This window comes from Pteropus vampyrus, unplaced genomic scaffold (assembly GCF_000151845.1).
Source record: "Pteropus vampyrus isolate Shadow unplaced genomic scaffold, Pvam_2.0 Scaffold77, whole genome shotgun sequence".
In the NCBI taxonomy this organism is placed as follows: Eukaryota; Metazoa; Chordata; class Mammalia; order Chiroptera; family Pteropodidae; genus Pteropus; species Pteropus vampyrus.
The window spans coordinates 3,644,077-3,654,980 of record NW_011888858.1 but is presented as its reverse complement, the minus strand read 5'-3'; positions in this window follow the sequence as shown (position 1 = coordinate 3,654,980).

The following is a 10,904-nucleotide window of genomic DNA, read 5'->3' as shown; positions in this document are numbered from 1 at the left end:
CTGTGAACCATTTGAAATTGGAGATAAAATGGTGTGTGTATGTGTGTGCATGCCCATGTGTGCATGTGTTTTTCTGTGAGGAGGATATTTTCCAAAGGGGTCCTACTTCAAGAGGTATTAAGAATTACTACTCCAGGGTCTGTCTTGCTATACAGTTCCTATACTCCTACATCACTTCTATCTCTTCCTTTTCTTTGCCTCTTACATCAATCTGGTTTATGTGTTGTCTCCCTCCACTTTCCATACTCACTTCCCTAGGCCAGGCCTTCTTCACCTGTCACTTGGAAATAGTGAAGTTTCCTATCTAGACCTATTCTTCTCTCCCTCCTTCCTGCCTTCCTTTCTTTCCTTTAGCAGACAGCTCTCCCTCATTCAATTTATTCCTGTCATAGACACAAGATCTTCTTATAAACTCCAAATCTGATCAAAGTCACTCTCCAGCTTAAAATGAGATGTGTGTGTGTGTTGGGCAGGGGTGTGGCGGGGGGCTGCTCAAAGTGTCCACAGGATAACAATCATGCATTTTGTTATGGAATTTAAGACTTTTTACACGCTGGTCCTATCTACCCTCCTAATGTTTTTCTTTATGACTCCACATTCTGCCCACTCTGTAAAATGACATCTTTGCTATGATGCTTTCCATAATTCCACTAGTTCTCACTCTGAACTCCCACTGAATTTTACTTGTATTTGTCTTTCTATGTGCATCATCATTATTTATATACATGCTTCAATTTCCTTTGAGGATAGGGCACATGTATGATTTATCTCTGTATCTTCTATAGGCTCTAATATAATACTTTTGCACATAATAGATGCTCTACAAATGCTTATTTAATATTACTCTCTGGATTAGCCAGTTTGGGCTGCCACTGAAAATACCACAGATTGAGTGGCTTCAATGACAGAAATTTGTGTTCTCACAGTTCTGAAGGCCAGAAGACCAAGATCAAGGTATCAGAAAATTCAGTTTCTGATGAGGTCTCTCTTTCTGGTTTGTAGACTATTGCCTTTTTGCCGTGTCTTCATGTGGCCTCTTCTCAATACTTGGGAAAAGAGAGTAAGTTCTGGTGTCTCTTCTTCTTTCCACATGGGCACTGGTCCTACTGAATTAGGGCCCGACTCTTATGACCTCATTTAACCTTGATTACCTCCCTAAAGGCCCTGTCTCTAAATATAGTCACATTAACAGTTAGGGCTTAAACATATGAATTTTGGGGGGACACAATTCAGCCCAGAATATCCTCTTCTATCTCTATCTATACCAGTCTAAAGTGCAGATAGACACCCTTCAATGTGCATAATAAGCATCTTGAGCCATGGCTTGTTTCTCAATCAGCAAATAAGAAGTTAATGGTGTTTAGTATACTCTGTTTACTACGACAGGAAAAAGGACATCACCTGACATTTTAGTGTATTGTTTTCTAAACTTTAGTCATTTGTATATCACTGTCATAATTTTTATCATAATCTTATAGCAAATATATCATTATTTATTAAAATTACTCTTTAAATTGATTTATGTTTTCACTTAAATATTTTAGAAAAAATTATCTGTGAAATCATAGATTTGATTATGTTTAAATGACATACATTTAGACAAATATATTACAATTAGAATTATTTGTCCAAAATATTCAGTACTCCACCATACAGGGCCTGGCTCGGCTGGGAAGGATTCTATTTTCAGTCCTATTGATGTCGGGCTTGGCCATGTGACTGGCTTTGCCCAGAGATGTATCATGCTCCCGAGCAGAAGATTTATGAGCACTTTCTGGACTTGCCATAATTCTTTTTTCCTCATTTAAGACTGAGACAGGAACTGTGCTTTAATTGGTCCTAAAATGAAGAAAACACGAGGCAGAGCTGAAACCAGCTGGCAACTTACATGTATATGCATGAGAAATAAATGTTTATTATTACAAGCCACTGAGATTTTACTTCCAGGTCATTTGTTACTGCAGCCTAACTTAACCTAAGCTGCCTAATCAAATGTTCGGTCCTATATTACTGAAAGGAGCACTTTGGGAACCCTACCACCCTTTGAGAAACATGGCTGAGTGTCTTGAATGAGGAGATAACTGTAAGATATCACTATTTTCTTTCAAGTGACTCAGTGTTTTCATTTTATTGGGGAATTATTTGAATGGAACTTCAGAACTCTGTGAATAACCTATATTCTGACAAATCACAGACTATAGCTCTGCTGCCACTTTGGGCCTCTGCCCTTGCAGCATCAATAGCTCAGGATGGTACTTCTTTCATGTAAAGGGAGAAAACCGTTATACTTTAAAAACAGTCTTTAGTCTCAAAAGGCAGTGATGGAGACTTGGCACTCAGATGACCTAGAGGCATTTTTTGTCTCAAATACTTCATTTTCTCCCACAGACACTTCAAAGACTTCAAAGGCAACTGGACTTTGGGAAGTGCCAGGCCTTTGAAATGGGGCATAGAGCTGTGGGAACGCTTTTCAGGGTTGGGGTAGGTGGATGGTTTTTAACATAAGTGAACTGTGGATAAAATAAAAACACAACGTGTAAAAGTATTTCTTATCTGCCTACCCGTTACCCAACCTTGGAATCTTATAAAACAATACAAGCTTTCTGCTATGGTCAAGGAATAGTAATGAAGTAATTAATTACTATTTAGTTTTATAAAAAGTTGTTGCCATATCTGCTATGTAAGAACAATAAAATTTTAAAGAATCTCAGTGTCATAAAATAATATGTAATTAGAGGACATAATTAAACCACCGATGATTCAAATGTATTTCTAAAAGCCCCTTTGGGCCACAGCTTGGAACAACTATCATTTGACTTTTGTTCCCCTCCATTCTTCTCTGTTCTGCTGCCTCCAGATAATAATTATCTTCTTTTGCCAAATCAGGAGTCTTCCTTAGTTTTCTTCCTCTTAGACTCCTCAGCTGCATTTGACAGTTAACCTCCTCTTTGAAACTCCCTCTCACTCAGTCTTCTATGAAAGTCCACTTTTCTGATTCGCCTCTGAACTCCTAGCAAAGTTTTTGTTCACTTTATCAATTCGCTTTCTTTCTCTCATCTAAGTGGAGATGCTCTTCAGACTCTGTTTTTCCTCTTTTATGCTCTCTGCTTTGAGAAATGTGTCCATCACTACAATATTTTGAGGCTGATGCCTTCAGTCCTGACTAACACTTGGCTCTCAGGATTTTGGATTGGCACCTCCTCAGAGGACATATCCACTTGGATCTCCCACCATCATTTCAAACTCGGTGTGTACAAGGCACACCCATCTTCAGTCCTTCTCTTTTACTATTCACCATATTCCCATTTTCCTTGCAATCATCTCATTTATTCTTCTTTTTCAAGACCTCTATCCAATCTCTCTCCAAGTGAGTTATTTTTTCTTTAAAATGTTTCTTGAATCTTTTTATATTCTTCTAATTCTGACTTCCTACATCCCAGCCCAGACTCTAGCAACCTCACACCAGCATCCTGCCATCACATATGTGAGATGCCCAGTGTGGCAGATGCTGCTGGTCGCTTATTAAGTATCTATTCTACCCTCCTCTCTTTAGTGGCAGTTATTTGGGGCCTTGCAATATGTCCAGGTGAAAATACCTCTACTGTTATCTATAAATCTCATTCTGCTGTTGAGTATTTCTACTGGGTGAGGTTTTTGGGACAGCTATAGTTTTCCCAGTAAAAGGCAAGACCCAGATGGTACATACCTTTTCCCCTTCTTCCTTGCTTCCTTTTTTCCTGCATGGAATGTATACATAATGACAGTGGTTAAGATATCATACTTTAAGACAGATAAGTTTTAAATCCTACCTCAGACATTTTCTTGTGTTAAGACCTTGGGAAACTTACCTAATATCTCTAAGCCTCAATTTTATATCTGCAAAATGGGTGCAACAATACTATTAGGTTGTTGTGAAAATTAAAAGTACTAATATGTTTATAAAGCATTGAGAATGAATGGTGTATGCATAGGACCTTGGAGAGAAAGTTTAAATCAGGCTATTCTAACATTTTTATTACTCAAGGTAGGTTGGGACCACAAATATAAAGATTAAAGTATTCATCATGTCACTAAGATCTGTTTGGGTATAGGATCTTATGGCATGCCCTGATCTTCTGTTAATTAAGATATACATACACAGAAGACATTTATTCTGCCACACGTACACCCTGGATTTGAAAATGGAAAACAATAAAGGTAAGGCTGTGATGGGAGAAATTAGTGTGTTCATTTTCTCTGTTACTGTATTTGATTTTGAAAAACCCTTGAACAGGTGTCAGGCTCCTATGTTCCTTCCCCAGTGAGATCTAGGCTCCAGGTATTTCCCATGTGAGGTTGTAGAATTTTGAAAGAGTAGGCACGGCAGGTCACTGACATTTTATTATGACAGAGAAGCAAGTTTGTGAGGAAATAAACATTCTAATGTGGTATTTCTAGGATTTGTTCCAACTTTTTTTGTGAAAAGAAACTATTGCAGACAATTTATAGATCATCTGGCTTCTCAGTATCATGTGTTCTGATTTTCCCTTCTCCTTTTTTCTCCTCTAACGCACATCTGTCACCACCAGCTATTGTCCTAGAAGTGGTTGTCAGGGCATGGGTGTGAGTGTGCGTGCGAGCTCATATCTATGTATATATATGCAACCTTGAAGGCACACATTAACGTTCTTGTAATTCTCTGAGCTCATTTCAATTGTGGAGACTTCTTCCCATCATGCCTCCCTTCCTTCTCTTCCTCCTGCCAAACTGCTCTCTTGTACCTCTGTTGCAACTGGGTCATGTTTTTGACTTTACCAAGAGGAAACAAGGGGCCTTCAGTGGGAGAGTAAGAGGTTTCCAGTGCTCACCAAATACAGATGCTCAGGAAATGGGGGACTTGTGTGGCTTACATATAGAGAACTGCTCAGCTAAAATACCGTGTCCTGTGTGGGAGGCCTCGTTCACTCTTCTCTGTCGTCCAGTCTGCCTGACTCCAAATGTCCCCTGGAATAATTCAACTTCTTATCTAAGGTATGGGCCAGCTTCCTTGAACCACCAACTGCTCGATTGCACAACAAATCGGTTATATAAGGGGATCTTAAGAAAGAATAAAATCATGAGCACTGCATAACTGCCTCTCTGCAGGCATCAGCCCCAGACCCAAGGAAGGGGGCCCAGTTGGGGCAATTGGTCCATTTGTAAACAGAAGCTGCAGAGTGGACCGTTGGTTCTCCCAAATGTAATTCAAGGGCTATGCAATGTCTTTAATGTAACCACCACTCCACCTCGTCACCCCAAACTCAAGCCCTAATTATCCTGGATGAAAATAGAAGGTTCCTCATCATTTATTTATTTTTAGCACTTGCTCAAACTAATTGGTAGCCCTGCAACCCATACATAATACAGTGATCTGGAAGAAACTGACAGCTTTTTAATGATGGATTATATTGTACCAGGACAGAGAACATGAGGCTCACTCTGCAGTGGGTCTTGTCTGACTGTCTGCCATCATCTGGGGTTCATGTTTTCTGATAGACTTGGTTTTCAAGGGTCATTAACCCAAAATTGCACAGTCAAAGCTCAGAGAGTCTAGCTCAGCTCTCTTCCTGCTTCTTCCCCTGGCTTTCAGTGGTGGGTTGGCTGGATCTGAACCTTTGAGAGAAAGAGGCCCAGCAGTTAGGAGGGCTGTGTCCGTGAGTTCTTTACCTGCTTTGACCTTATGATGAGAAAGTTAGGGAGGGGTTTGGGAAGAGCAGAAGTTCTGGAGTCAGATAAATCTGGGGAGTCTCAGTTTGAACATTCAACATTTACGTGACTGGATAAGCGACTTGAACTTTCAGAGCCTCAGTTTCCTCATCTCTCAAAATGAGAATAAGACTTGTCTACCAATGTGTTTTAGAGGATTAAAGTGACAACACTAATCACACTGCCTAATATAAGCTTAGACATTGAGTAAAAACTTTCCTTTGAATTTATAGCATATACAAGATTTCAAAACATTTCTCAAATTTGCACTTTTATTTTGCTTTTTATTAGTGAATTCATAATATAATATAGATAAGATATAAAGATAACATAGAAGGTACCACTGAGAAGATTCTGGAATTTTATTATTGATTACACCTGCAAATGTGCTCAAGAGCTGTGTGATCAAAAAGGCCTTTTTTTTCAATACAAGGCTAAACATGTGACCTTAGATAAGTTATTCTCTCTGAGCCTTGATTTTCTTACTTAATCTCATAGGGATTTTGTGAGTGCTATATAGAATAACGAGTATAAAACAACTAATTAAGTGGTTGAAATAGAGTAGATGCTCCCCAAATGTTACTTTTATCTCTTCATTGGTTATTAATATTTTATATTAATTTTCTACTGTTTTGAACTGGAATTACATATACAGTTATGTAACAAATGTTCATTGTTACCTATTATATGGCAGACATGGTCCTAGTTGCTGGGGCTCTTATATTCTGGCTTAGAGAGAAAGAAGATGAATGGCAGGTAAAAGTTTATGTTATTTGGTTTTAAAATATGAGATTCCATTAGGCTCATGCTACTGTGCTACTTTTCTTTCATTCAACTATATTTTATTTCATGGATAACTGTCTATGTCAGCACATAGAGAGCTTTTTCACTTTTTTACTTACCTGCATATTATTCTAAAATATGTGTGTATGTACACACACATAATCCCATTAGTTAGCCATTCCCTTATTGATGTACATTTACATTTTCTATCTTTTTAGGGGAGAAAATTTGGAAATTTTTGTTTTTATATTATTATACTCATATGATAACTTCTGTAGATTAAATACTTTTAATATTCTTTTTTTTTAATTTAAATATCATGGACCCAGGATGTCATCAAGTTTCATAATTTTATTTTATTTTTATTTACTTTTCACATTTTTCCATTCTTATTGAAATATAATAAACAATTAGTAGCTTGTATTTACATTGTACAATTCAATGAGTTTTTTTTGATTATAGTTGACATACAATAATATACCAGTTTCAGTTGTATAGCATAGTGAACAGAGATCCACATAACTCACAAAGTGATCACCCCACTAAATTTAACACCCCTCATTCCCCTTACATATTTATTACATTAACCATCTTCTCCATGCAACATTCTACATCTCCATGTCTATTCTCCAACTATCCATTTGCACCTCTTAATCAATCCCTTTGCCTTTTTTTGTCCCCTGTTATCCCCCTCCCATCTAGAATCCTTCAAAATATTCTCTGTACCTATGAGTTTATTTCTGCTTTTGTTGTTGTTGTTGATTTTGTTCTTTAGATTCCACATGTACATGAAATCATGCGGTATTTGTCTTTCTCTATCTGACTCATTTGATTAAGCACAATACCCTCTAGATCCATTAAGACCATATCATTTTCCATCCCCTTCCTTTTAGTCTGTTTGTGTCTTTTAATCTGAAGTGAATCTCTTATAGGCAGCATATGTAGGGGTCTTGTTTTCTTACCCATTCAGCCACTCTATCTTTTGGTTGGAACACTTAATTCTTTTCTGTTTGAGGTAATTGTTGATAGGAATGTAGTTATTACCATTCTTTATTCCTGTTTTTGATACATGTTTTTTCTTTGTAAAGAAGTCCCTCCAATAATTCTTATAATACTGACTTGGTGGTAATAAATTCCTTTAGCTTATTTTTGTCTGGGAAGCTCTTTATCTGTCCTTCGACTCTAAGTGATAACTTTGCTGGATAAAGTACCCTTGGTTGTAGATCCTGGGTTTTCATCACATTGAATATTTTGTGCCAAGCCCTTCTGTACTGCATAGTTTCTTTTGAGAAATCAGCTGCCAGTCTTGAGTGCTCCCTTGTAGGTAACTAACCGCTTTTCTTTTGCTGCTTTTAAGATTCTCTCTTTGTATTTAAACTTTGGTATTTTAATTATGATGTGTCTTTGTGTGGTCCTCTTTGGGTTCCTGGTTTTTGAGACTTCCTTCACCAGAAGAGGAAAGTTTTCCATAATTATTTCTTCAACTATCTCTTTAACATCTTTTTTTTTTCCAGTATCCTTATGACATGGATATTTTTACACTTAATAGTATCCTATGGACTCCTTAAATTATTATTATACTCTTGGCTTCTTTTTTCTTGCTATTCTGATTGAGAGTCCTTGGCTTTCCCATCCTCTATATAGGTTATTTGATCCTCTTCTTTATTTACGCTGTTTATTTCATTTAATATACTTCTCATCTCAGATAATGTGTTCTTCAATTCTGACTTTTTTTTTTTATAATTTTCCTTTCCGTTTTATGTTTTTTATCTCTTTGTTAAAGTTCTCACTGAATTCATCTACACTTCCCATAAGTTCATTGAGCATCTTTATAACCAATGTTTTGAACTCTACATTTGTTAGACTGCTTGACTCCATTATTTCTGGATCTCTGGTCTGTTCTCTCATATGGTTTCTGCTTCTTTGTCTTCCCATTCTGGCTGCCTTTCTGTGTCTGTTTCTATGTACTAAGCAAAGCTCCTAAGTCTCCTGGTCTTATTAGTGCGGCTTTGTGTGGTAAGTGTCCGTGGCACAGTCCGAAGAGGAGTTTAGCTGCAGGCCAAATTTAGCCCTAGGCTGTACCCCTCAGGGGCCACCTGTTAAGATTCAGCAAGCAATCCACAGATGCTGTGCTTATAGTTGCCTCAAGAAGCCACACCAGAAACCGAAGCCAGCTGCCATCAGTGTGAATTGAGGTGCTGCTCAGCAAGGGGCACCTGACTAAGCAAGGACACACCTGGATGTGGGTTGGGTGGGGCCGTGAGTTGGAGAAGGTGGAGTTTCCATGAATCCTCTGGGCGAAGTGACTTCTCTTATCCAGTTTGATGACGTCTCCGCTATGGTGGCCTTGAGTCTGTGCACTGGGAGTGGAGAGGGCCCAAAAGAGGAACAGTGGATACAGTCGGCACTACTGTACAGGGTGAGTCTCGCCTTGGCCCTCGCTCTGACAACTAGTGTCCTCCTGTAAGTCCCTAGTGCTCCCTGCATATCTGAACCGGTGCTGGTGCTTAGAGCAAGCAGGTCCATCACTGTAAAAGTCTGCTCAAAGACATGGCCCCTTTAAGAGGCATCTGCTGCTGCCACTGCTATGGCCTCTGACCCACTCAGCCACTTAGGACCAGGCAGCCTCGTGTCCTCACCCTGACCTACCTTCTGCTGTTGCAGGGTGATTTCTTAGATTTCTCCCTAGTTGTAGGGCTTCCGTTCATCTAGATCCTAGGCAACTTTGCTTGCTGTTTGTTCCTTGTTTCTGTCAAACTTTGATTTGGTCACCAAAGGGATGAACCTCTAGAGCTTCTATCATCTACACCATTTTTTTGCCTTGTTTCGTAATTTTAATAGGCAATATTTTTTTACATTGCAGTAATCTTTCTTGATTGATATTTGCCAACAGCTCATCAATTATGTCAGCTTTATGAAAATATTTTGACAAGGTTTTATAAGTAAACCTCTCCCATGTTCCTATGTATTTCCTCTGGGTGGGCAGTAGAGTACTGAGGTGGGTGTAGGATGCAGAGTGAAGTAGATGGGGGTTTGCATTTCTGGGCTACTTCTTGCTAGGTATGACAATGGATGTGTTTCATTGCCTTTCTGTGTTTTATTTGTCTATGAACTGAAGATAATAATTTTTACCTAGTTGTACTTACTAATATGGGTCATTCACTTGGCTATTCACCAGATATATCAACTTCAAATTCCTGAAAGTACCCAGAATTACTTTTGACATCTTCTCAGAAGTCTCTCTCTCCTCTACTGTATTCTCTCTTGCAGCACCCATCTTGGGAAATTTTAACTTAAAATAATTCATTTTTCAGAGCAGTTTTAGGTTCACAGTGAAGTTGAGCAAAAAAGACAGAAAGTTCCCACATTATTCCAAAATATGTGTGTAATATTCCCTGGCCCCACACATACAACAGCCTTCCCCACTATCAATATCCACAACTAGAGTGGTATATTTGTCACAATTGATGATTCTACACTGACACATCATTATTATCCCAAATTCACAGTTTAATTAGGGTTCAGTCTTGGAATTGTACATTCTATGAATTTGGGCAAATGTATGATATATATCTACTCTTCTAGTATCAGACAGGGTAGTTTTATTGCCCTTAAAATCCTCTATGTTCCACCTATTCATCTTTCCTTCCTAACCTTCGGTAACTACAGATCTTGTTATTGTCTCCATAGTTTTGTCTTATCTAGAGTGCCATATATTTGAAATTATACAGTATATAGCCCTTTCAGATGGGCTTCTTTCACTTAGCAATATGCATTAAGTTTCCTCCATGTCTTCTCTCTCTCTCTTTTTTTTTTAGTACTGAGTACTACGCCATTGTCTGGATATATCACAGCTTATCCATTTACCTACTGAAAGATATCTTGGTTGCTTCTAAATGTTGACAAATATGAATAAAGCTGCAATAAATATATGTGCGCAGGTTTTGCATGAAAATAAGTTTTCAGCTCATTAAGGTAAATACCAAGGAGTACAATTGCTGTATCATATGGTAATAGTTTGTAATAAACTGCCAAATTGTCTTCCAAAGTGTCTGTATCATTGATCATTCCCAAGAACAATGAATGAAAGTTTCTGTTACTGCACTTCCTCATCAGCATTTGGTGTCGTCAGTGTTTTGGATTTTGGCCTTTCTAATAGACGTGTAGTTGTGTCTCAATGCTATTTTAATTTGCATTTTCCTGATGAGGTATGATGTTAAGATTGCCCTTTTAATTTTATTATTTCACTTTTTTGTTGTTTAGTTTGGTTTAGTTACTAATATTGACATTTCATTGCAACATAACCATACTTACAGGTCATCATGAGGATGAAGAAAAAAAAATCTGATAATTTCAAATAAAAATCTCAGTTTATAGTCTTCATTTATCAATCTTGC